Here is a 25,772-nt window from a genome sequence, read left to right as displayed (position 1 = left end):
CCAACATGCTCTTATCCATGATGCGTTTCTTCCTTCTCCCACCTCCCATAAGCTGCAGTTAGGGTAATAAATGGCCTTTAGTATCCGAACCCATATTTCATCCTCCTCTTTTAGTAGTCTCCATACTTGTTTAGCCAAGTGTGCTATGTTTTGGCATTCTAAATCTTTAAACCCCAAGCCTCCGTTTATTTTACTCTTCGTCATTTTTGTCCAGCTCTTTCAATGAATGCTTCTTTTCTTTCCATTGTTTGTCCACTAAAATCTCACAATTGTTGTTTCAATTCTTTTGCAAAAGGATTTAGGGAATTTAGTGACGTTCATGGAATAAACTGGAATCGCCTGTATTACTGCTTTTATCGAAACCTCCTTTCTGGCTTGATTTAATAATTTCTCTTTCCATCCTTGTATTTTGTCTAGTATCTTCTCCTATATCCACTCCAGTGCCTTATTCTTGGATCTTCCCCATCTCACTGGTAACCGTAGGTATCTTCCAGGATCCTCCCACGACGTCATTTCGGTGATCTCTTCAATGTTCACCCTCTTTTGGATAGATACTTGACTCCCAAAAATCAGACCAGATTTTTTAGTGTTGACTCTTTGTCCTGATGCCTCCATATATTTGTTTATAATTTGAATTAGTTGATAAATCTCCTTTTCTTGTGCTCCTGCAAAAATAATACAATCATCAACGAATAATAGATGAGTGATTACTGGTGCTATTGGAGCTAATCTTATTCCAGAAATTAGATTATCCCTCATCGCCTTATCCATGAGAATAGTAAAGCTTTCAGCTGCCAAGATAAAGAGATAGGCTGATAGAGGATCTCCCTGTCTGAGACCTCTTTGAGATCTTGGTTGATAGTTTTTCATTAATTTTAAATCTATAAGTAGCACTTTTCATGCAACTCATCATCAACTTCACACATTCATTACTGAAACCGAACTCTTCCATGACCCTTTGCAAAAAGTTCCATTCCAATCTGTCATAGGCCTTATTCATATCCAATTTGACGGCTATGTCTTTGGTTCCAAGATTTCCTTTTCTGTCTAATTTGTGAAACGCTTCCTATACTATTACTATATTATCCTGTACGAGTCTTCCTTTTACAAAAGCACTAGGAACCGGAGATATGATGACATCTAGCACTTTCCTTAACCTCCCCACCAAGACCCGTGTTACAATCTTATATACAAAATTGCAGCAGCTTATGGGTCTAAGATGATTCAGGCTTTCCGGTTGACTCACTTTGGGAATCAAAACAACAGTTGTTTCTCTTAAGTCCTCTGGTATGATACCGTCTTCAAATATTTGTTTAACTACACCACACACTTCTTTACTCAGAATATCCCAATGTTGTTGAAAAAATAACCCATTTAATCCATCTGGCCTTAGAGCTTTTAATCCTCCCATACTAAAGACCGTCTCCTTAATTTTCTTGTCATTAATCTTTGCCATTAGCTCTTCATTCATCTCTCTAGTGACTCTCCTAGGTATTTCTCTTACGTACTCTTCCAGGTTCCTATCCCCTTCAGAAGTAAACAGCTTAGTAAAATGTCTTTCTACTAACCTCATTATGTCTACTTCTCCTTGTATCCAATGTCTTGTCTCGTCTTTCAATTTGTCGATTCTATTTCTAATTCTTCTCTGAATGGTTGTTGCATGAAAGAAGGCTGTGTTTTTGTCGCCCCATTTTAACCATTTCAACCTTGATCTTTGTCCCCAATATTTTTTTTCTTATTTCTAAAGTTTTGATATTTGGTTCTTCAATTCTCTTTTCGTCATATCAGCCTCTTGAATATAATGTAGCTTTATTTCTTTTTTTCTATTTTTTTATCTGCTCTTTTAAGCTTCCTTTTGCTCCACTCCATCAACTTCCTTTTACATTTATTTCTCTTTTTTGTGAATTGATTCCAACAATTTCTATTTCCGTCATCCTGTTGCCAACTTCTCTTGATTACTTTTTTGCACTTCTCATACTCTGCCCAAAAAACCTCAAATCTAAATTTTTTTTTATCCAAACTTGCGGTTGTGTTTTCAAAATTAGGACACAGTGGTGCGAACTTATAGTTAGAGTAGCTTTTAGAATAACGTTGTGATATATATACGACCATTTCCAATCTTTTTATATCATACAACTCACGCACATTCATACTCAACCCACTAAGCTAAAGCCTCAGCTGCACCACTTAATAATTCTTTTACGAGAGAGGTTGGGGCCTGGGGAACGTTTTCAATGTCCAAAATATGTACAAGGGAGAAAAATAAGAAACTAATGATTTTCAGCCCAAACAAAAATCTTCAACGTTGGCTATTTAGTTTTCTAATCTGTTGGGTCAGGGATTATTCAGTTTCTTTTAGTCGCTATTTATGCCGTCAGCCTAAAAACAAATCACTCTGTACCAAAGAAAAAAAATATATATTCGTACACAAGAGAAACTAATCGAAACCAAAAATTATTTTTCTATGCTGTATAAAGTTTTACATTATTTTAATGTATAAGAGAGTTATAAACTTATAATAGACACCGACCAAAAAATTGAAATAAAAAAGTTGTTATAATAGTAGGCATGTTGATGTAATTCATGAACTGTGAGTATTAACTTGTCCTATCAAGAACCCTAATAAGAGATGATACTCCTTTTAGCTACTAAAGATAGAGTATGGACTTTGATAGGCAATTGATTTGAGTATTTAACTGGTTGTTTGTCGGCAGAAAAAATATATTAAAATTTAAAAGGGAATGATAAAAGCTGTGTTGATAATTATAAAAGAGAGAGGTCATCAGATATAAGAGAGAAGTTATTATAAGATAGAAGTTACAATAGCAGGAGTCACGATCCGAATTTCCAAACCAATATTATACCAAAAAGATATAGGAAATCAACTCTCATTCTACCAATTTCATTTAAAAATCAGCCAATTTTTTAATACAATAGAAGAAACATGAAACATTTGAAATCATACACTAAAAAATATCTTAAAATATAGAAAAAAAAAAGTCCAAAATTATATGATAAGAAACATCCGAAATTAGATATACAAAGGCCACCTAAACAGTGGCAGCGGGGTGGAACCAACGGGAGAAGCAGCGCGACCGAAAAGACGAGCACAACGGGCACATATCCTTCTTCGCTTGTAACCCATCGCTTTACTCAAATTTTTGTTAAGGTTTAAAAGAAAATGTGGGTATCTCAATGTCGCAATTGTATTGTCAATAAGAATTAAAAAGGATTAAAAATAATAAATAAACAAAGAAATACAAGGTATTGGAGGCAAATTAAATTACAGAAATTAAAACAAATAAAAAATTAAAGAGAAGATGAAAAAAAGAAACATAAACTTTAAAACAAAAACAAGTAAAGATAGAGAAATTTTATTAATAAAAATGGAAAAGAAACAAATTACAATTATTTGAGTTTAGAGAAATTACTTAAGATTCCTAATTTTACTCTGTGATGCCAAGGAATTGAGATCGTTTTGGGTTTTTAAATGTTTTCCAAAAGAACTGAACTCCTTACAAAATGTGCTTAAATCTCTATTTAATATTTATAGACTAACCTAATGTCAACTGACAGTTACCAAGTGAAAATTTGAATGACATCCGTAACTGTACCCGCACTTCTTGTTTGATACCAATTCAAAAAATCAAAGTAAATAACTAAATTGTCAAATGATCTAATTTAATTAAAATAAATATAAATATTATATACACAAACATAACTATATAACTATTTTTTTTTTCATAATTTGTTATAAAAATAATATTTTTGTCTAATATAATGCCCCCAAAAGGATTAAGTACTGAAATCGTCCCTAAGGTTTGGGGTGAAAATCAAAATCGTCCCCGACTTTTTTTTGTTATTAAAATCATCCCCAATGTTACAAAACGTTATAAAATCGTCCTTTTATCCATAAACAATATTTTTTGGACAATTTTACCCTTAAATAAAAATAAAAAATATTAAAAAAATAAACCACCCCACCTACCCCCACCCCATCCCACCCCCTCCCCACCCGTTACCCCTTACCCCCACCATTCCACCTAAAACAGAAAAAAAAAAAGACGCAGAACAAAAGAAAAGAGAAACAGAGAGAAAGAAGAAAGAAAAAGGAAAGAAAGAAGAAGGGAATAAGGCAGAGCAACAGCCGGTGTTGAGTCATCGGCGCCAATCACTACTGTGCGGAGCTTCTGGCGAAGGGAGGGAGGGGAAGCTTTCTGTGGTCATGGTGGAGGTTCTGGCGAGGACTAGCGAATGCTTTCCTTCATGATCGCTGTTCAGTGAGAGAGATCGAGGGTTTTGTTCATGTTCTTTGCTTGAAGAAGGTTTTTCGGGATAGAGAGGATTTGGGGTTCATGTGACATGTGGATCTGGAACCTCTAGGAAGACTTGTTCTTCAAATCTGGAATCTCTGGGATTCATGTTCTCTCTTTTTTCTCTGTTCTCTCTTTTCTCTTTTCTACGTTTTCTGTTGAGTTTAAAAGATTGAATTTTTGAATTTTTTGTCTTGAATTTAGATGTAATGTTGTTGATGGATTTTTGAATTGGAATACATTGTTGTTGTTGTTGTTGATTTTGTTTTAGCTTTGTTTGATTTTTTTGGAATAAAAAAAATAGTTAGTGGTGTTGTTGTGATGGAGTTTTGAATCTGGATGTATTGTTATTTTTTATTTTGTTTGATTTTTTTTAAATTAAAAAAAATAGTTGGTATTATTATTGTTGAAGATTTGTGTGGACACTGCAGAAAAAGATGAAGAAGAAAGAAGATATAAAGAAGGGTTGTTATGAGAAGAAGAAAATGAAAGATTGTTGTTGTGAATGAGAAAGGAAGAGAAAAAGGATATGCATTTAGATGAAATTGTTTATGAAATTGGATCTGCGTTAAGAGAAGATGAACCATTACAACAAAAGATCAAGATACAAAAAGATGGGGGAATTCTTAATATCCATGGAGATGCTGATAGGGAGGCAGCTTTCTTCGAAGTGAAGGATGACGATACAGGATTTAATCTAATTGGATTTCAGTTTGTTAATGCTTTAGAAAGGGTGCCCCTTTCTTTTTATTCTATGCAAATCATTATGTGGCTCATATAGAGACGGGACATTTCCCTGGATTTGGCCTGGGGAAGATGAAGATGAATTTTTTTTTAATTTTTGTTTAAGGGTAAAATTGTCCAAAAAGTATTGTTTATGGACAAAAGGACGATTTTATAACGTTTTGTAATGTTGGGGATGACTTTAATAACAAAAAAAGGTCGGGGACAATTTTGATTTTCGCCCCAGACCTTAGGGACGATTTCAGTACTTAACCCCCCCCAAAATTTTTCACTTGAAGTCATATAGTAATTGAAAGTGAAAAAATCTTGTTGTTTATAATAATAAAAGAAATATATATAAACATGTATTTATTTATTTATTATTTTTTAAAATTTATTATTATTTTTTTATTTTATATATATATATATATTTGAAATATTTTTTCTTTTTTAAATATATATATAAATAATAAAAACACATATTGATAAGTATCTTATTTTAAAATGTTAACTTAGAATATAAATAGGAATACTCTTACTCCCTCTTTTTTTTAATCTTTATTTATTTATCTTTATTTTATTTTGATCAAATAAAAATAAAACAGCTCAGTATCCTATCATCTTGTAATACTTGTGAGTGAAAATAAGTTAGTGTTTGTACACCCAGAAATTTCTTCTTCAACTCTGCGTCTTCCATTCTTTCAAGTTCCATCTACTATTGTGGGCTTCTTCCATTTACAACGGTTCAACTATACTTAACTCTTTTGATACTTTAGGTAAGGTTTAATTGTTAGCTCCATTTTTATCTATTTCTTTTCCATTGTTGATTTAGAGAAATCCTAACCCTTAAAAATAGTGTGAATAATATCTCTTATGTCCTCTATGAGTACTAGAATCTTATTCCGGAGAGTATTCTCCTTTTTTTTTATTATATTTTTTGACTCAGATTAAGATTTCACTGTTAGAATCCTTATTCTTCAATTCTACGGTGTTGCTCTTTTTTTTTTTTACCTATGATCTTGTTCAATATATTTTCTATTCTTCAAATGCTCTTTATCTTTTTTTTTTTTTAAATTGAAAAAACATTAGGATGTTCTAGTTTTTAAAGAGGCATCTCTTCTTTTTTATCCTATTGTAAATTTGTGATAAAATTTCAAATAGATAGGCTGCTAATATACATATATTTTTATTCATGAGTATTAGCAAGCAGTAGTAAGTTTTGTTCCATGTTAAGTCCTTGTTTACTGCTTAAACCAAATTAAACCCATATAAGCTCAATTTTATTAATTTCTTATGCATTACTTTCTACCTTTACAGCTTGTTTGTTGATCGTTGAGAACCTCGACACCCAATACTTGAATTTTTTCAATCTGTACTCTTATGACAAACTCAAACCACCATCTGTCAACAAGTTCTCATGCTTCATCGAAAGTGGTCATTTGCGATAATCCTGTTGTTAAAAATGACAAAGATTTTGCTCCTGAATCAGAGGTCTCAAAGTAAAAAATATGGGAATCTCATGTGCTACTCCCTTTCACCATTGACGATGTAGACTCAACTTTTATCGGCTCTATTATCTCTCCCAAAGCCGTAAATAAGATAAAAATTTCTTTTTCTGGTCACCCTCAAAGAAAACCCGATGCTTTTCAAGATTCCATTCCCATTTGATACTTTGACTCCAATAACAGGTTATTCAGAAATCTCCTAAAGACCAATATTGGAGTCTACCGTACTTGGTTAACTAGGGTTGAAACTGAAAAAATGACCTTATGGAAGGAGATTGGAATATACGATCTAATTTAACTTAGTAAAAACTTTTACATTGTCAATTCAGGATTAATGAGAGGTGCATTGTATTTTTGGGATGAGACTTCTCATACTTTTCACACTCATACGATATGATTACGCCTACTATTCTGGATGTAGCTGCTATAACTGGCCTACCTCCTTTGGGAGAGAAAATTATAACTACTACCAAGTCGACCACAGGAGTTAAGTATGCCATTGATATCTCTTTCACCACCTACCAGAGCTTCATTCTCAATAACAGAGGTCAAGATGAAGCACCTGTTTCTGATAACGAGCATATAGCCTTTCTTCTCTATTGGTTGAGCGGTATTGTTTTCTGTGCCCGGAGTATTCAAGTTGAAGTCACTTATCTCCCATTGGTCATTATGTTAGCCGAAGGTAGGAAGTTGTGTTTAGCCAAATTGTTTCTGGCTCGACTATATCTCACTCTGGATTGGATCACAGACCTTACGAGGGAGAAGAAGAAAATCACTAATGTTGACGGTCCCGTTTGGTTTTTCCAATTGTGGCTGTCTACCATTTTTTGGTCTGAGCTACAACCGCGTTTGACCCAAAAAGGTCCTACAGATTCTGTGATTGCAAGAAACCATCTGCTCAACTTAGTTTTTCCCGACAAGTTGATGGCCTCACATGATAAAATGTAACACTTCTTTCGTGCTTTCTACTACTTGCCGGAGAAAGATCACAACATCAATTTAACTCCTTTTGCTAATTGTCAAACTGGTCCAGAATGGTTGACGCGATCTCTCACCCCAGCTAAGATTTCACAAAAGAAAAGTATCACTATTTGGTGAAGAACCTATTACTATTCCGTGAAGGTCACTTTTAATACCTATTGTCAAAGGATGACCACTGCTTTTGTAATGCAATAAGTGAGGAGAGCATCAACCGTAAAAAAAAAGTAATTACAACTAAATTATTTGCCCATTTGAATTCAAAAAATTATGCTCTTTTCTGTGTTGATGTTATTAATATTATTTCCTTCATGCATAATGCCTTCTAAAAATAGCACCTGTTTTAATTATTATTATTATTATTATTATTATTATTATTATTATTATTATTATTATTTCGTTAGAGAGGAAAAAACCTGCTAGTTCTTCTTTAAGAAAGACTTTTGGTAGGCTTGTAGAAAAAAAGAAACTCAATTTTAATTACTTAAGCTGTCGGATAAAGAGAAGACTTGAACTAATTGCAGTGTCAACATCTTCAAATAGTGATGATAAGGATGACACATCCAATGCATCCGATGGCAACCTTGATGGACCGGAAGTCTCTCAGAAAAATGAAGAGGAAAAAAAGAGCAACTCGTCTAGTGATAAAGCAGTGAGTAAATCCTCTTCGGAAGATGATGGTGTCGATGCCCTTAGCCTCAGTGGTCAACTTGCTTCTCAGGTATTTTTACATATTCTCGTATCCTCCATATTAAAATAGCATTATCTTGAAGAACTTAAATGATGATGATGATGTCTCTCATGCTGATTTTTAATCTCATTAATTACCTTCGCCCTCATTTCACTTCTTGCTTTAAGTCATCGCAGCTCCTACCACTTCATTGATTGTGCCTAGCACTGAAAATCTGATGGCTGCCACATCTGATAAGCCTACACCTAACCCCAAAGCTAATAAGGTATGACATGCTATTTAGCCTGATTATTAGCATCTCTTCCTTATATCCCCCTTTTTTTTATGTTGACACCTTCTTTTGCAATTTTGTTTAGCTTCAAAATTCTGAAATCTCTCCGAGTGAACAGTCAGAAAAATAAATACCAATCACTTCCATTCATGCTCAAACTCCTAATGTGGTGAATGATTTGTTGTCAGACTTAGAAAGTTTGAATGAAGCATATGCATGTAGTATGGATACACAGAAGGTCATAGTTGAATCTTGCTCTACCATTCAAAGTCACCTTCCAACAGAACAACTCCATATTACACCTCCCACAACCAAAAATGTTGACAAATCTATCCTGCTTTCATTGGCCCAACAACTCGGTGTTATTCTATCCAAACCTGTTTTGACACTTGCCACCGATCTGAACTTTAAGGCTCAACTTTCTGATATTCTTCAAACCTTTTCAATTACACCACATCCTGGAACTATTGATCCTTTGTTGGCTCGCTTGCGAAAGGTTTATGAGGACCTTTATGTCAAATTTCTGGACTCTCAAGCAGCTATCTCATCATATCAACAATCAACTAAAACTCTTTCTAAGTTGAAACAAGACACCTCATCTTTTGAGATTGCCAAAACTACCCTGACTACCCATATTGCAAACATTAAAGATCGGACTCATATGTTATCTAAGGAGATTCAAGACTTGGAACAACAACTGACTGTCAAGAGAGAAGTAAAAAACAGTCTGGATGTTGCTTTGATAAAGAATGAGGGTCAATTTGCCAAAGCAAGCAGCATGCTTGACAGTAGCAATGCATCCTTCTTACAGTCACTTGAAGAGAAGATACTCTCCTCACATGAAGCTGCAAGAGAAGCCAGGAACTTCCAAACCGCTCTCCAAACTGAAGTTGCTTGTTTGAAAGAGATATTTAAAGCTTAGTCTTGTTATTTCTTATGTAAACTTCTGTCATTTTAATATGTCTCTACAATCTTAGCGTTTTGAACTTTTAGGATTTTTTTTGTTTTTGTTTTTGTATGCACCCTGGTATACGAAATTGTGATCATCAACAATGGCACCAAGGGACTTGGAGCTCTTAAACGTGAATCACACTTTGTCACAATTCCGCACAACTAACCAGCAAGTGCACTGGGTCGTCCAAGTAATAAACCTTATGTGAGTAAGGGTCGATCCCACGGAGACTGTCGTCTTGAAGCAAGCTATGGTCACCTTGTAAATCTCAGTCAGGCTAATTCAGATGGTGATGGAGAATTGATAATTAAAAGATAAATAAAACATAAAATAAAGATAGAGATACTTATGTAATTCTTTGGTTGGAATTTCAGATAAGCGTATGAAGATGCTTTGTTCTTCCTGAACCTCTGCTTTCCTATTGCCTTCTTCCAATCATTCATACTCCTTTCCATGGCAAGCTTTATGTTGGGCATCATCGTTGTCAATGGCTACTTCCCGTCCTCTCAGTGAAAACGTTCCAAATGCGCTGTCACCGCACGGCTAATCATCTGTCGGTTCTCGATCATGTTGGAATAGGATCCATTGATCCTTTTGCGTCTGTCACACGCCCAACAATCGCGAGTTTGAAGCTCGTCACAGCCATCCCTTCCCAGATCCTACTCAGAATACCACAGACAAGGTTTAGACGTTCCGGATCTCAGGAATGGCCGCCAATAATTCTAGCCTATACCACGAAGGTTCTAATCTTAGATTAGAAACCCAAGAGATACACATTCAAGCTTGGTTGCATGTAGAACGGAAGTGGTTGTCAGTCACGCATTCATAGGTGAGAATGGTGATGAGTGTCACATAATCATCACATTCATCATGTTCTTGGGTGCGAATGAATATCTTGGAGAAGAAATAGACTTGAGTTGAATAGAAAAACAATAGTACTTTGTATTAATTCATGAAGAACATCAGAGCTCCACACCTTAATCTATGGTGTGTAGAAACTCCATCGTTGAAAATACAAAAGTGATAATAGTGTAAGCATGGCCAAATGGCCAGCCTCCAAGGTCTAGGGACTAAACGTCCAAAGATGAAAATACAATAGTATAAGGTCCTATTTATAGAGAACTAGTAGCCTAGGGTTTAGAGAAATCAGTAATTAATGCAGAAATCTTCTTCTGGGCCCACTTGGTGTGTGCTTGGGCTGAGCATTGAAGCTTCTATGTGTAGAGACTTTTCTTGGAGTTAAACGCCAGCTTTTGTGCCAGTTTTGGAGTTAAACGCCAGAATTCTTGAGCTGACTTGGAACGCCTGTTCGGGCCATCAAAGCTTGAGCAAAATATAGACTATTATATATTGATGGAAAGCCCAGGATGTCTACTTTCTAACGCAATTGAGAGCGCGCTAATTGGACTTCTGTAGCTCCAGAAAATCCACTTCAAGTGCAGGGAGGTCAGAATCCAACAGCATCTGCAGTCCTTTTTCAGCCTCTGAATCAGATTTTTGCTCAGGTCCCTCAATTTCAGCCAGAAAATACTTGAAATCACAGAAAAATACACAAACTCATAGTAAATTCTAGAAGAGTGATTTTTATTTAAAAACTAATAAAAATATAATAAAAACTAATTAAAATATACTAAAAACATACTAAAAATAATGCCGAAAAGCGTATAAATTATTCGCTCATCACAACACCAAACTTATATTGTTGCTTGTCCCCAAGCAACTGAAGATTATATAGGATAAAAAGAAGAGAATATACAATGAATTCCAAAAACATCTATGAAGATCAGTATTAATTAGATGAGCGACGCTTTTAGCTTTTTGCTTTTGAACAATTTTGGCATCTCACTTTATCCTTTGAAGTTCAGAATGATTGGCATCTATAGGAACTCAGAATCCAGATAGTGTTATTGATTCTCCTAGTTAAGTATGTTGATTCTTGAACACAGCTACTTTATGAGTCTTGGCCGTGACCCTAAGCATTTTGTTTTCCAGTATTACCACCGGATACATAAATGCCACAGACACATAACTAGGTGAACCTTTTTAGATTGTGACTCAGCTTTGCTAGAGTCCCCAATTAGAGGTGTCCAGAGCTCTTAAGCACACTCTTTTTGCTTTTGGACCACGACTTTAACCGCCCAGTCTCAAGTTTTCACTTGACACCTTCACGCCACAAGCACATGGTTAGGTACAACTTGGTTTAGCCGCTTAGGCCAGGATTTTATTCCTGTGGGCCCTCCTATCCACTGATGCTCAAAGCCTTGGATCCTTTTTATCACCCTTGCCTTTTGGTTTAAAGGGGTATTGGCTTTTTCTGCTTGCTTTTCTTTTTCTTTCTTTTCTTTTTTTTTTTCGCATATATCCTTTTTCTGCAAGCTTTTCACTGCTTTTTCTTGCTTCAAGAATCAATTTTATGATTTTTCAGATTATCAAATAACATTTCTCCTTTTCCATCATTCTTTCAAGAGCCAACAATTTTAACATTCTTTAAACAATAAATTCAAAAATATGCACTGTTCAAGCATTCATTCAGAAAAACAATAGTATTGCCACCACATCAAAATAATTAAACTGTTTTAAAATTTGAAATTCATGCACTTCTTTTCTTTTTCAATTAAAAATATTTTTCATTTAAGAAAGGTGATGGATTCATTTTCATAGCTTTAAGGCATAGACACTTAGACACTAATGATCATGTAATAAAGACACAAATATAAATAAACATAAAGCATAATTTTCGAAAAACAGAAAATAAAGAACAAGGAAATTAAAGAACGGGTCCACCTTAGTGATGGCGGCTTGTTCTTCCTCTTGAAGATCTTATGGAGTGCTTGAGCTCCTCAATGTCTCTCCCTTGCCTTTGTTGTTCCTTTCTCATGGTTCTTTGGTCTTCCCTAATTTCATGGAGGAGGATGGAATGCTCTTGGTGCTCCACCCTTAGTTGTCCCATGTTGGAACTTACCTCTCCTAGGGAGGTGTTGATTTGCTCCCAATAGTTTTGTGGAGAAAAATGCATCCCTTGAGGTATCTCAGGGATTTCATGATGAGGAGTTTCCTCATGCTCTTGTCCATGAGTGGGATCTCTTGTTTGCTCCATCCTTTTCTTAGTGATGGGCTTGTCCTCATCAATGAGGATGTCTTCCTCTATGTCAATTCCAGCTGAATTGCAGAGGTAACAAATGAGATGAGAGAAGGCTAATCTTGCTACAGTAGAGGACCTGTCCGCCACCTTGTAGAGTTCTTGGGATATAACCTCATGAACTTCTACTTCCTCTCTAATCATGATGCTATGAATCATGATAGCCCGGTCTATAGTAACTTCAGACCGGTTGCTAGTGGGAATGATTGAGTGTTGGATGAACTCCAACCATCCCCTAGCCACGGGCTTGAGGTCATGCCTTCTTAGTTGAACCGGCTTCCCTCTTGAATTTCTCTTCCATTGAGCGCCCTCTTCACTAATTTCCATGAGGACTTGGTCCAACCTTTGATCAAAGTTGACCCTTCTAGTGTATGGGTGTGCATCTCCTTGCATCATGGGCAAGTTGAATGCCAACCTTACATTTTTCGGACTAAAATCTAAGTATTTCCCCCAGACCATTGTAAGCCAATTCTTAGGATCTGGGTTCACACTTTGATCATGGTTCTTGGTGATCCATACATTAGCATAGAACTCTTGAACCATTAAGATTCTGACTTGTTGAATGGGGTTGGTGAGAACTTCCCAACCTCTTCTTCGGATCTCATGTCGGATCTCCGGATATTCGCTCTTTTTGAGCTTAAAAGGGACCTCGGGGATCACCTTCTTCTTGGCCACAACTTCATAGAAGTGGTCTTGATGCACCTTTGAGAGGAATCTCTCCATCTCCCATGACTCGGAGGTGGAAGCTTTTGCCTTCCCTTTCCTCTTTCTAGAGGTTTCTCCGGCCTTTGGTGCCATAAATGGTTATGGAAAAACAAAAAGCTTTAGCTTTTACCACACCAAACTTAGAAGGTTGCTCGTCCTCGAGCAAAAGAAGAAAGAAGAGAGTAGAAGAAGAAGAAATAGAGGAGATGGAGGGGGCTTTGTGTTTCAGCCAAGGAGGAGAAGTAGTGTTTAGGTTGTGTGAAAATGAATGAGTGAAGATGGGTTTATATAGGAGTGGAGAGGGGGGTATGGTTCGGGGTTTGGGTGGGAAAGTGGTTTGAATTTGAATGGTGAGGTAGGTGGGGTTTTATGAAGGATGGATGTAAGTGGTGAAGAGAATGGTGGGATTTGATAGGTGAGGGGTCATGTAGGGTCCACAGATCCTGAGGTATCAAGGATTTCTCATCCCTGCACCATGTGGCGTGTAAAACGTCCCTTGCTGCCAATCCTGGCGTTAAACGCCAGGCTGCTGCCCATTTCTGGCATTTAACACCAGCTTCTTGCCCATTCCTGGCGTTAAATGCCAGTCTGGTGCCCATTTCTGGCGTTAAACGCCCAGAATGGTGCCAGACTGGGCGTTTAACGCCCATTCTGCTACCCTTACTGGCATTTAAACGCCAGTAAGTTTCTCCTCCAGGGTGTTCTGTTTTTCATTCTGTTTTTTCTTTTGTTTTTGCTTTTTCAATTGTTTTTGTGACTTCACATGATCATCAACCTATAGAAAACATAAAATAACAAAAAAAAATAGAAATTTAACATAGATAATTAAAGATTGGGTTGCCTCCCAACAAGCGCTTCTTTAATGTCAATAGCTTGACAGTGGGCTCTCATGGAGCCTCACAGATATTCAGAGCAATGTTGAAACCTCCCAACACCAAACTTAGAGTTTGATTGTGGGGGCTCTGTTTGACTCTATATTGAGAGAAGCTCTTCATGCTTCCTCTCCATGGTGACAGAGGGATATCCTTGAGCTTTAAATACAAGGGAGTCTTCATTCACTTGAATGATCAATTCTCCTCTGTCAACATCAATCACATCTTTTGCTGTGGCTAGGAAGGGTCTGCCAAGGATGATGGATTCATCCATACACTTCCCAGTTTCTAGGATTATGAAATCAGCAGGGATGTGATGGTTTTAAACCTTTACCAAGACATCCTCTACAAGTCCATAAGCCTGTTTCTTTGAATTGTCTGCCATCTCTAGTGAGATTCTTGCAGCTTGTACCTCAATGATCCCTAGCTTCTCCATTACAGAGAGAGGCATAAGGTTTATACTTGATCCCAGGTCACACAGAGCCTTCTCAAAGGTCATGGTGCCTATGGTACAAGGTATTGAGAACTTTCTAGGATCTTGTCTCTTCAGAGGTAATCTCTGCCTAGTCAAGTCATCCAGTTCTTTGATGAGAAATGGAGGTTCATCCTCCCAAGTCTCGTTACCAAACAACCTGACATTTAGCTTCATGATTGCTCCAAGGTACTTAGCAACTTGCTCTTCAGTAACATCTTCATCCTCTTCAGAGGAGGAATATTCATCAGAGCTCATGAATGGCAGAAGTAAATTTAATGGAATCTCTATGGTCTCAGTCTGAGCCTCAGATTCCCATGGTTCCTCATTAGGGAACTCCATGGAGGTTAGTGGACGTCCATTGAGGTCTTCCTCAGTGGAGATCACTGCCTCTTCCTCCTCTCCAGGTTCGGCCATGGGAGACGTGTTTATGGCACTCTCTCTTTGGATTCTCTTCTGTATTGCTTGGGAGAGTACTAGGAGGGAGTTCAGTAATTTTCTTACTCAGCTGTCCCACTTGTGCCTCCAAATTTCTAATGGAGGACCTTGTTTCAGTCATGAAACTTTGAGTGGTTTTGATTAGATCAGAGACAATGGTTGCTAAGTCAGAGTGGCTCTGCTTAGAATTCTCTGTTTGTTGCTGAGAAGATGATGGAAAAGGCTTGCTATTGCTAAACCTGTTTTTTTCACCATTATTGTTGTTGAAACGTTGTTGAGGTCTCTGTTGATCCTTCCATGAGATATTTGGATGATTTCTCCATGAAGGATTATAGGTGTTTCCATAGGATTCTCCCATGTAATTCACCTCTTCCATTGCTGGGTTCTCAGGATCATAAGCTTCTTCTTCAGAGGAAGCTTCCTTAGTACTGGCTGGTGCAGCTTGCATTCCAAACAGACTTTGAGAAATCATATTGACTTGCTGAGTCAATATTTTATTCTGAGCCAATATGGCATTCAAAGTATCAATTTCAAGAACTCCTTTCTTCTGATTTGTCCCATTATTCACAGGATTTCTTTCAGAAGTGTACATGAATTGGTTATTTGCAACCATTTCAATGAGTTCCTGAGCTTCTGCAGGCGTCTTCTTCAGATGAAGAGATCCTCCAGCAGAGCTATCCAATGACATCTTGGATAGTTCAGACAGACCATCATAGAAAATACCTATGATGCTCCATTCTGAAAGCATGTCAGAAGGGCACCTTCTGATCAATTGCTTGTATCTTTCCCAAGCTTCATAGAGGGATTCACCTTCCTTCTGTCTGAAGGTTTGGACTTCCACTCTAAGCTTGCTCAATTTTTGAGGTGGAAAGAACTTTGCCAAGAAGGCATTAAATAGCTTTTCCCAAGAGTTCAGGCTTTCTTTAGGTTGTGAATCCAACCATGTCCTAGCTATGTCTCTTACAGCAAAAGGAAAAAGCATAAGTCTGTAGACTTCAGGGTCAACCCCATTGGTCTTGACAGTGTCACAGATTTGCAAGAATTCAGCTAAGAACTGATGGGGATCTTCCAATGGAAGTCCATGAAACTTGCAATTCTGTTGTATTAGAGAAACTAATTGAGGCTTAAGTTCAAAGTTGTTTGCTCCAATGGCAGGGATTGAGATGCTTCTCCCATAGAAGTCGGGAGTAGGTGTAGTAAAGTCACCAAGCACCTTCCTTGCATTGTTGGCACTGTTGTTTTCGGCTGTCATGGTTTCTTCTTCTTTGAAAAGCTCTGTTAGGCCCTCTAGAGAGAATTGTACTTTAACTTCTCTTAGTTTTCTCTTCAAGGTCCTTTCAGGTTTAGGATCAGCTTGAACAAGTATACCTTTATCTTTGTTCCTGCTCATATGAAAGAGAAGAGAACAAGAAAGTAGGAAATCCTCTATGTCACAGTATAGAGATTCCTTGAGGTGTCAGAGGAAAAGAAGAATAGAAGGAGGAGGTAGATAGAAGAGAATTCGAACATATAAAGAAGGATAGAGTTTGAATTGCACCTTGAGGTTGAGTGTTAGTCCCTTAAATAGAAAGATGTGAGAAGAGGGGAGGAATTTTCGAAAATTAATTAAAAGATTTTGAAATAATTAAAAGAAATTTTTGAAAATTTGATTGATGATTTTCGAAAACTAAGATTGGGAAAGAAATAAAGTGATTTTTAAAAAAGATTTTGAAATTAGAAATTAAAAAGATATGATTGAAAATTAATTTTGAAAAAGATGTGATTGAAAAGATATGATTGAGAAGATATGATTGAAGATCAAATTAAAAAGAGAAAGTTTTAAAATTAAAGTTGATTACTTGACTAACAAGAATTTAGAAGATATGATTCTTAAAATTTAAAATTTGATCATTTCTTAATAGGCAAGTAACAACTTGAAAATTTTGAATTAAATCACTAATTGTAGCAAGGATTTTTGAAAATAAAAAAAATGGAAAGAAATTGATTTTGAAGAGATATGATTTGAAAAAGATTTGATTTTGAAAAATTATGAAAATTTGAAAAAAATTTGAATTAAAAACAAAATCTTTCCTCTAGTGTCATCCTGGCATTAAACGCCCAGAATGGCATCCATTCTGGCGTTTAACGCCCAAAATGCTACCTTTTTGGGTGTTAAACGCCCAGCCAGGTACCATGGCTGGCGTTTAAACGCCAGTTTTCCTTCTTCACTGGGCGTTTTGAACGCCCAACTTTTTCTGTTTGATTCCTCTGCTGAATGTTCTGAATCTTCAATTCTCTGTATTATTGACTTGAAAAGACACAATTTTGAAAATATTTTTGAATTTTTAATTATGAGAAACAATAAAAATTGCAACTAAGATCAAATAAACAATGCATGCAGGACACCAAACTTAAAAATTTTCATATAGGAGACACTAACAAATTGAGAATGCATATGAGAAACAACAAAACACACAAAACAAGAGAATTTAAAGATCAGAGCAATGAAATCATCAAGAACAACTTGAAGATTAATGAAGAACATATTGCATGTTTTCGAAAAATGCAAGAAGAATGCAATTGACACCAAACTTAAAAATTGATACTAGATTCAAACAAGAAACATAAAATATTTTTTATTTTTTTGATTTTATAAATTTTTTTGTGATTTTTGAAACTTATATGGAGAAGAAAATAAAGGGATTCAAAACTTTTAATAAGAATTCTAGGAATCATGCAATGTTAGTCTAAAGCTTCAGTCTAAAAAGATTAGACATGGTTGGCCACGCTTCAGCAGGACATTACATTCAACAGCTAAATTGATGAGAATCAATCAGCTTTGTGATGATAAAAGCATCACCTTGAAACTCTAGAATTCATTCTAAAAAATTCTGAAAAATAAAAAGAAAAGTACCTAATCTAAGCAACAAGATGAACCGTCAGTTGTCCAAACTCGAACAATCCCCGGCAACGGCGCCAAAAACTTGGTGCACGAAATTGTGATCATCAACAATGGCGCCAAAGGACTTGGAGCTCTTAAACGTGAATCACATTTTGTCACAATTCCGCACAACTAACCAGCAAGTGCACTGGGTCGTCCAAGTAATAAACCTTACGTGAGTAAGGGTCGATCCCACAGAGACTGTCGGCTTGAAGCAAGCTATGGTCACCTTGTAAATCTCAGTCAGGCTAATTCAGATGGTGATGGAGAATTGATAATTAAAAGATAAATAAAACATAAAATAAAGATAGAGATACTTATGTAATTCTTTGGTTGGAATTTCAGATAAGCGTATGAAGATGCTTTGTTCTTCCTGAACCTCTGCTTTCCTATTGCCTTCTTCCAATCATTCATACTCATTTCCATGGCAAGCTTTATGTTGGGCATCACCATTGTCAATGGCTACTTCCCGTCCTCTCAGTGAAAATGTTCCAAACTGTTACCGCACGGCTAATCATCTGTCGGTTCTCGATCATGTTGGAATAGCATCTATTGATCCTTTTGCGTCTGTCACACGCCCAACAATCGCGAGTTTGAAGCTCGTCACAGCCATCCCTTCCCAGATCCTAATCAGAATACCATAGACAAGGTTTAGACGTTCCGGATCTCAGGAATGGCCACCAATAATTCTAGCCTATACCACGAAGGTTCCAATCTTAGATTAGAAACCCAAGAGATACACATTCAAGCTTGGTTGCATGTAGAACGGAAGTGGTTGTCAGTCACGCGTTCATAGGTGAGAATGGTAATGAGTGTCACATAATCATCACATTCATCATGTTCTTGGGTGTGAATGAATATCTTGGAGAAGAAATAGACTTGAGTTGAATAGAAAAACAATAGTACTTTGTATTAATTCATGAAGAACAGCAGAGCTCCACACCTTAATCTATGGTGTGTAGAAACTCCACCATTGAAAATACAAAAGTGATAATGGTGTAAGCATGGCCGAATGGCTAGCCTCCAAGGTCTAGGGACTAAACGTCCAAAGATGAAAATACAATAGTATAAGGTCCTATTTATAGAGAACTAGTAGCCTAGGGTTTACAGAAATCAGTAATTAATGCAGAAATCTTCTTCCGGACCCACTTGGTGTGTGCTTGGGCTGAGCATTGAAGCTTCCATGTGTAGAGACTTTTCTTGGAGTTAAACGCCTGCTTTTGTGCCAGTTTGGGCGTTTAACTCCAGCTTTTGTGCCAGTTTTGGAGTTAAACGTCAGAATTCTTAAGCTGATTTGGAACGCCTGTTTGGGCCATCAAATCTTGGGAAAAGTATGGAATATTAAATATTGCTAGAAAGCCCAGGATGTCTATTTTCCAACGTAATTTAGAGCGCGCTAATTGGGCTTCTGTAGCTCCAGAAAATCCACTTCAAGTGCAGGAAGGTCAGAATCCAACAGCATCTGCAGTCCTTTTTCAGCCTCTGAATCAGATTTTTGCTCAGGTCCCTCAATTTCAGCCAGAAAATATCTGAAATCACAGAAAAACATACAAACTCATAGTAAAGTCTAGAAGAGTGATTTTTATTTAAAAACTAATAAAAATATAATAAAAACTAATTAAAATATACTAAAAACAATGCCGAAAAGCGTATAAATTATCCGCTCATCACACCCTATCTTCATCTTGTAGACTGGTTGACACTTATTATCTTTGGGAAGTTATTACACTACTTTACGCTGAACCAATTATTAATATCACAGTAACCTCTTTTATATTTCATTTGAGATGACCTCCATATCTATTTATATCAGGTTGCACTGGTGCATGTCATCTCGTGTGCATTTGCCTCAACTACTGTCAAAGTAAATCAAATGTGCATTTTTTGACATGCTTCTAGCTCTACATAGGTTATTCACTAAACTTTTTATTTCAATATATTAGCATGTACTGTACTTCACTCAAGGAATGATAAGTTATTTTCTGTATTGACCCTTATTTTAAATTAATGCCATGGACATATATTTGCCTTATAATCTTAATGTTTTACACTGTCAATGAAACTTGCAATTCATAGAAGTCACATGGGCATGTTAGTTTTTACAAACTAAATTGCAAATATTAGTTAGCTTTTTATTTTAGCCCTTGACACTTCAACTGGATAGTTTTGTATCCTTAAACATGTGGAATTTTTATCTCATGAATGCCTGACTTATATACTTTCAAATACTTGCCATTTATTGAAGGCATTCTTCTTCCTGATCTAACTTTAATAATTTTATAAGCATTTCCAAAATAAATCGTGTCAACCACATAAGGTCCTTCCCAAGTTGGAGACCACTTACCATAAGTTTTTGACTTTTTTTCTATAGACAAAATTGTTTTCCACACTAAATCTCCAACTACAAATATCTTTGCTTTAACACGGCAGTTGTATAATTTTGACACAATCTCTTTTTGTCGAATTACCCGCTCTAAAACTCTCAACCTTTCATCATCTAGTTCATTGAGCTCATCATATAAGAATTCCAATAATCTACCACTAGTATCTCATCTTGTCTAGCCACCCTTATACTTTGCAAATTGATGTCAATTGGCAATACCGCATCATGACCGTAAACTAATTTATATGGGGTGGTTCTAGTAGAACCTCTTGGAGAATTTCAATAAGCCCAAAGAACTTGACTGAGAGTTTGGTGCCAATTTCATGGCTGCCTCCCAATATATTTTTTAATTAATGCAATCAAAATTTTATTCGCTGCCTCCACTTGTCCATTTGCTTGAGCATAATACGGTGTAGAAGAAAGCATTTTTATATCCCTAGATTTGGCATATTCTATGACCTTTTTTCCAATAAACATGGTTCCTTGATTAGTGGTAATAGACTGAGGAATTCCAAACCTATGCACAATATGCTCCACAATGAAATTAATTATTTCATTGTGAGTCACTTTCCTTAAAGGGACAGCCTCTACACATTTAGAAAAATAATCAACACCAACCAAAATGAACTTATGACCTTTAGAAGAAGGTGGGTGAATCTTCCCGATCAGATCTAAAGCTCAACCTCTAAATGGCCATGACTTAATTATAACATGCAATTCTGACACTATAATATGTTGAAGGCTTCCATATTTTTGGCATTCCTCACAGGACCTAGCATAATTTATACAATCTCTTTGAATAGTTGGCTAATACAATCTTCTCCTATTTATCACCCATTTCATTTTTTCTCCTGACTGATGGGCACCACAGATTCCCTCGTGCAGTTCGACAAGAGCCAAATACGCTTCTTTTTCTCCCAAACATGTTAAGAAATTTCCATCAACATATTTCTTAAACAAGACATTATTCATTAGAACATAACTTTGAGCCTTATATTTAAGTTTTCTATCAACATTAAGACTTGGATTTTCTAAATATTCCACAAATTGTACTCTCCAATCTTTTGGGTCTAGTTTTTCTAATAACAACACTTCTCTTTCTCTCAAAGGCATAAATATTTCCTTTATCCTTACCAATTTTTCTAGTGTTGAGGACTTGATCTTATATCTTGAAGCAATATGAGCTAATTCATTTGCTTCTTGATTTAACTCCCTTGGAACATGCCTTACAATGGCATTGTCAAACTCGCTCAACAACTTTGTAACCATATTCAAATACTTTCTTAGATTTTCACTAACACACATATACTCAAGTGATACTTGACGGACTACAAGCTGTGAATCTCCAAAAATTTCTAAATTTTTTACTCCTCTTTCTAATAATAATTCCAGTCCCATTATTAACGCTTCATATTCTGCCTCATTGTTGGAACATGAATAATTCAATTTAAAGAAGAATTTACTTGGCTCGCCACTCGGAGAAATAATTAACATACCTATACCAATACCACCCTTATGACATGAACCGTCAAAATATAATTTCTAAAGCACCAAACCAACAAAACCCAGTAAACTCTCATCAATGTCAATACAAGGATGGTCAACCAGAAAATCAGCTAGAACTTGACACTTAATAGCTCTCGCAGAAACAAAATGTAAAGAAAATTTCGTTAAGACCAACATCCATTTTCCTAGTCTACCATGCAATATTGGAGAAGACAACATATATTTAAGAACATCAAACTTAGAAATTACATAAATATTCCTAGGAATTAAATAGTACTTAAGTTTCAAACAAGAAAAATATAAAGCTAAATAAAGTTTCTCAATTGGAGAATAACGGCTCTCAACATCATTTAGCACACGACTTAGGTAATAAATTACTCTTTCGTTGCCGTCCTCATCTTCTTGAGCCAACATTCTGCCAATTGTTACTTCAGAAGCTGACACATAAAGTTTTAAAGGTGCTCCGTGCTTTGGAGGTGCTATAACAGGAGGACTAGTCAAGTACTGCTTGATGCTGTCAAAAGCTTCCTGGTGCTCTACCTTCCACTGAAATTCTTCCTCTTTTTCAACTTGATCAGAGGCGTAAAAACCTTAGTTTTTCCTAACAGATTGGAAATGAACCTTCTAAGGTAATTGACCTTCCCCTAAAATGCTTGTAGTTATTTTTTGTTGGCTGGAGGAAGAGCCTTTAAGATAGCATTTGTCTTGTTCTTGTCAATTTCAATCCCTTTTTTCTGCACCAAGAATCTAAGAAAATTTCCACACTAACACCAAAAGTACATTTTAAGGGATTTATTTTTAATTTATGCTTTCTCATTCTTTCAAATGCTTTTTTTAAATTGTCTAGATGCTCTTTTTTAGCATTTGATTTGACAACCACATCGTCAACATAAATCTCCATAAAATTTCCAATAAAGTCATGAAAAATTTTATTCAACGCCCTTTGATAAGTTGCACCAACATTTTTGAGCCCAAATGGCATCACAACCCATTCAAAAGTTCCTAAAGCACCTAGACACCTAAATGCAGTTTTTGACACATCTTCTTCAACGATATATATTTGATTATAACCTGAATATCCATCCATAAAATTTAAAATTTCATGACCGACAGTAGAATCTATCAACATATCAGCTATAGGCATTGGATATTCATCTTTTGGTGTTGCAGAATTTAAATCTCTAAAATCAATGCAAACCCTTAATTTTTCATTCTTTTTCATGACAGGAACCACATTAGAAATCCAATTGATATACCTTGCTGTTCTTATGAACTTAGCCTTAAGAAGTCTTTCAATCTCTTCTTTAATCTTCTGCACGACTTCAGGAGCAAATCTCCTTGGTGGCTGCTTGATAGGTTTGACATTGGCTTTCAGTGGTAATTGATGCTCTACTAATTCACGACTCAAACCTGGTATTTCTTTATAATCCCATGCAAAACAGTCACAATATTCCTATAATATCTCCACTATTTCTTTTTTGAAATCATCAGGCAACATCTTGCTCATATATGTTGGTCTAGGATGATCACTGTTACCAATATCTACCTCCTCCAAAGGATCCTGCACCTCAACTTTTTTCACATTGTTAGTATTATTTTTTTTTTCAAAACCTAAAAGACCATCATCATATATACAATCATAAGGTACACTATCAATGCACCCTTCTCTGTCCGCCATATAGGCTGACAGCCGAGCCAGTTGGCTCGTTAAACTCATCATCTAAGTCTCTCCTGAGGCCGTATCCGCCCTGGCCTTAGGGACCAAAATAAAACCATTCATATCTATTTTGTACATTTCAATATTTTTATGATTAAATGCCTTGGTGTCAACTGTCAGCAGCTTGACTCCAGGATTATACATCCTGAACTCCACATGCATCTCATCATAGTAACAGGTACTATTGTCAGCAAGAACTTCTTTCACTCCTCCATCTTTATTCCAAAAAATTAATTTTTGATGTAAAGTGGATAGAATAGCACCCATTCCATGAATACAATCACGTTCCAAAAGTAATTTAAAACTAGCTTTAGATAGAACAACAACAAACAGAGTTGGCGTATTGACAGAACCAACCTCAATTGACAGTAGAACCACACCTCTAACAGAAGAAGTTCTTCCATTAAAATCTGTCACCCCAATGCTACTTTTGATCAAATCTTTTTCAGTCTTTCCAAGCCTTCCCATCATTCTTTCAGGCATGATATTGACAGCAGCTCCTCCGTCAACCAAAATCTTATTGACTATCCTTCCATCAACACGAGCCTTGATATGCAGTGGACGCAAATGTTTCTTATCATTTTTAGTAGGTTTCTCAAACAATCCTCCACCACACATATTGTCATCTAGCAATAAGCATTCGCATCCAAGAAAGACATCATAACAATTATCTTCTAATGATTCTACTTCCCGGACATGACTATACTCCTCAGGCAGTATTGACACCACAGCTATAGGTTGCTTAACACCAAATATCGCTTCTAAGTTGTCATCAAAATCAGTGTCAAAATTGTCAGTAATTAAATCTTCATCTTTTTCTCCCTTGTTTTCAACCATTACCTTCTTTCCAGTAAGATTCTTCTTTACATTTTTATTGTATTTAGGGTGATTGGAAGAATTTCCTGTTTTTGCAGACTTAGCCATGGTTGACAAAGGAGAAAAATTTACACCGTGCTCCTTGTATGAATCTAAAGGAACATACTCAAGTATATTCTCTTTTTGCTCAAAGGTTGTAAAAGAAGAATACTTTGGAATATTTTGACAACTTGGCCAAGGAGAATAATTAGGAAACCTGCTGCATGTTAGGATTATAACAAGAATAAATTGGCTTTGAAGGAATAGATATATTTTTTGGAATATATACACCACCTCCATCTTGTGCATGATTCATGTTCCATAACTGGGACTCGTTGTACCTGAGCTTAAAAGGTCTAGGCCTCACCCACTTGTTTTGCTTTCTTGAGAAAGCGGTCGGTTGATTCGGCACATTTTTCACATTCTGGACCCATAACTGGGACTCGTAGTACCTGAGTTTAAAAGGTCTAGGTCTCACCCACTTGTTTTGCCCTCTTGAGAAAGCGATAGGTTGATTCTGTACATTTTTCACATTCTGGACCCATTTATTATTTGAAATTTTGGTGGGAGGAACCCTTGTCTTTTGAAAAAATCCATCGAGTTTTTTATCAATCATAACTATAGTCTTCATCTTCTGGTGGACGGATTGTATCCAAGCGCTGTTGACACACTTGTTCAAAGAAGTCTGACTGCCCAACTTTTGTTTTCCCTCAGCTATCTTTTGTTTTAGCTCATTGGTTTTATTCTCTTTTTCAGCAATCTTCTTTTTCAACTCAGCATTTTCTTTCTCTTCAATTTTGTACTTTTCAAACTCCTTTGCAGCTTCCTTGTCAAAAATAGCACTACACTTTGGGCACATAGCGATAGTGCTGTCAGATTCTTTAATTCTCAACAAAAAATCTAACAAATTCTCACTAGGATGAGAAAAAATTGGCTTTTTGTCTTGCTAAAAAATTCTCAGGTCTTTATTTTCATCTTGAGCACTAGTCACTGTAGCTTCAATTCCTACCATGTTGACCGACAAATTGAATGGCTCAACATAATTTGAATCAGCAGCAAACGGTTCAGTGTCCACCTTCATAGTAGTTTTATCCTCAAACTTCAACCTTCCCTCCTCAATGGATTTTTGTATCAAATCCATAAAACATACGCAATTATTAATAGTGTGTGAGAATATCTAATAAAACTTACAAAATTTTTATTTTTTATTTCATCAGCTGAAGGCATCTTTTTTCCTTCTAGTAAAATAAGCTGCTTATCTTTTAATAAAACTTCAAATATTTGATCTTTCTTAGAAATATCAAAAGAATAGGTCTTATTTTTAATTTTGGA

At 36.0% G+C, this 25,772-nt stretch overlaps 1 non-coding gene across 1 annotated transcript; it reads left to right on the top strand.

Moving 5' to 3' along the window:
- The first annotated feature begins 15,801 nt into the window (after window positions 1-15,801).
- On the top strand, window positions 15,802-15,909 carry LOC112745590 (small nucleolar RNA R71). The gene has a single exon (XR_003173509.1). It is a non-coding gene; the product is annotated as a small nucleolar RNA R71 (small nucleolar RNA).
- The last annotated feature ends 9,863 nt before the right edge of the window (window positions 15,910-25,772 follow it).

The sequence above is a fragment of the Arachis hypogaea genome, chromosome 14, assembly GCF_003086295.3.
Source record: "Arachis hypogaea cultivar Tifrunner chromosome 14, arahy.Tifrunner.gnm2.J5K5, whole genome shotgun sequence".
Classification (NCBI taxonomy): domain Eukaryota; kingdom Viridiplantae; phylum Streptophyta; class Magnoliopsida; order Fabales; family Fabaceae; genus Arachis; species Arachis hypogaea.
This window is presented reverse-complemented; position numbering and strand designations above follow the sequence as displayed.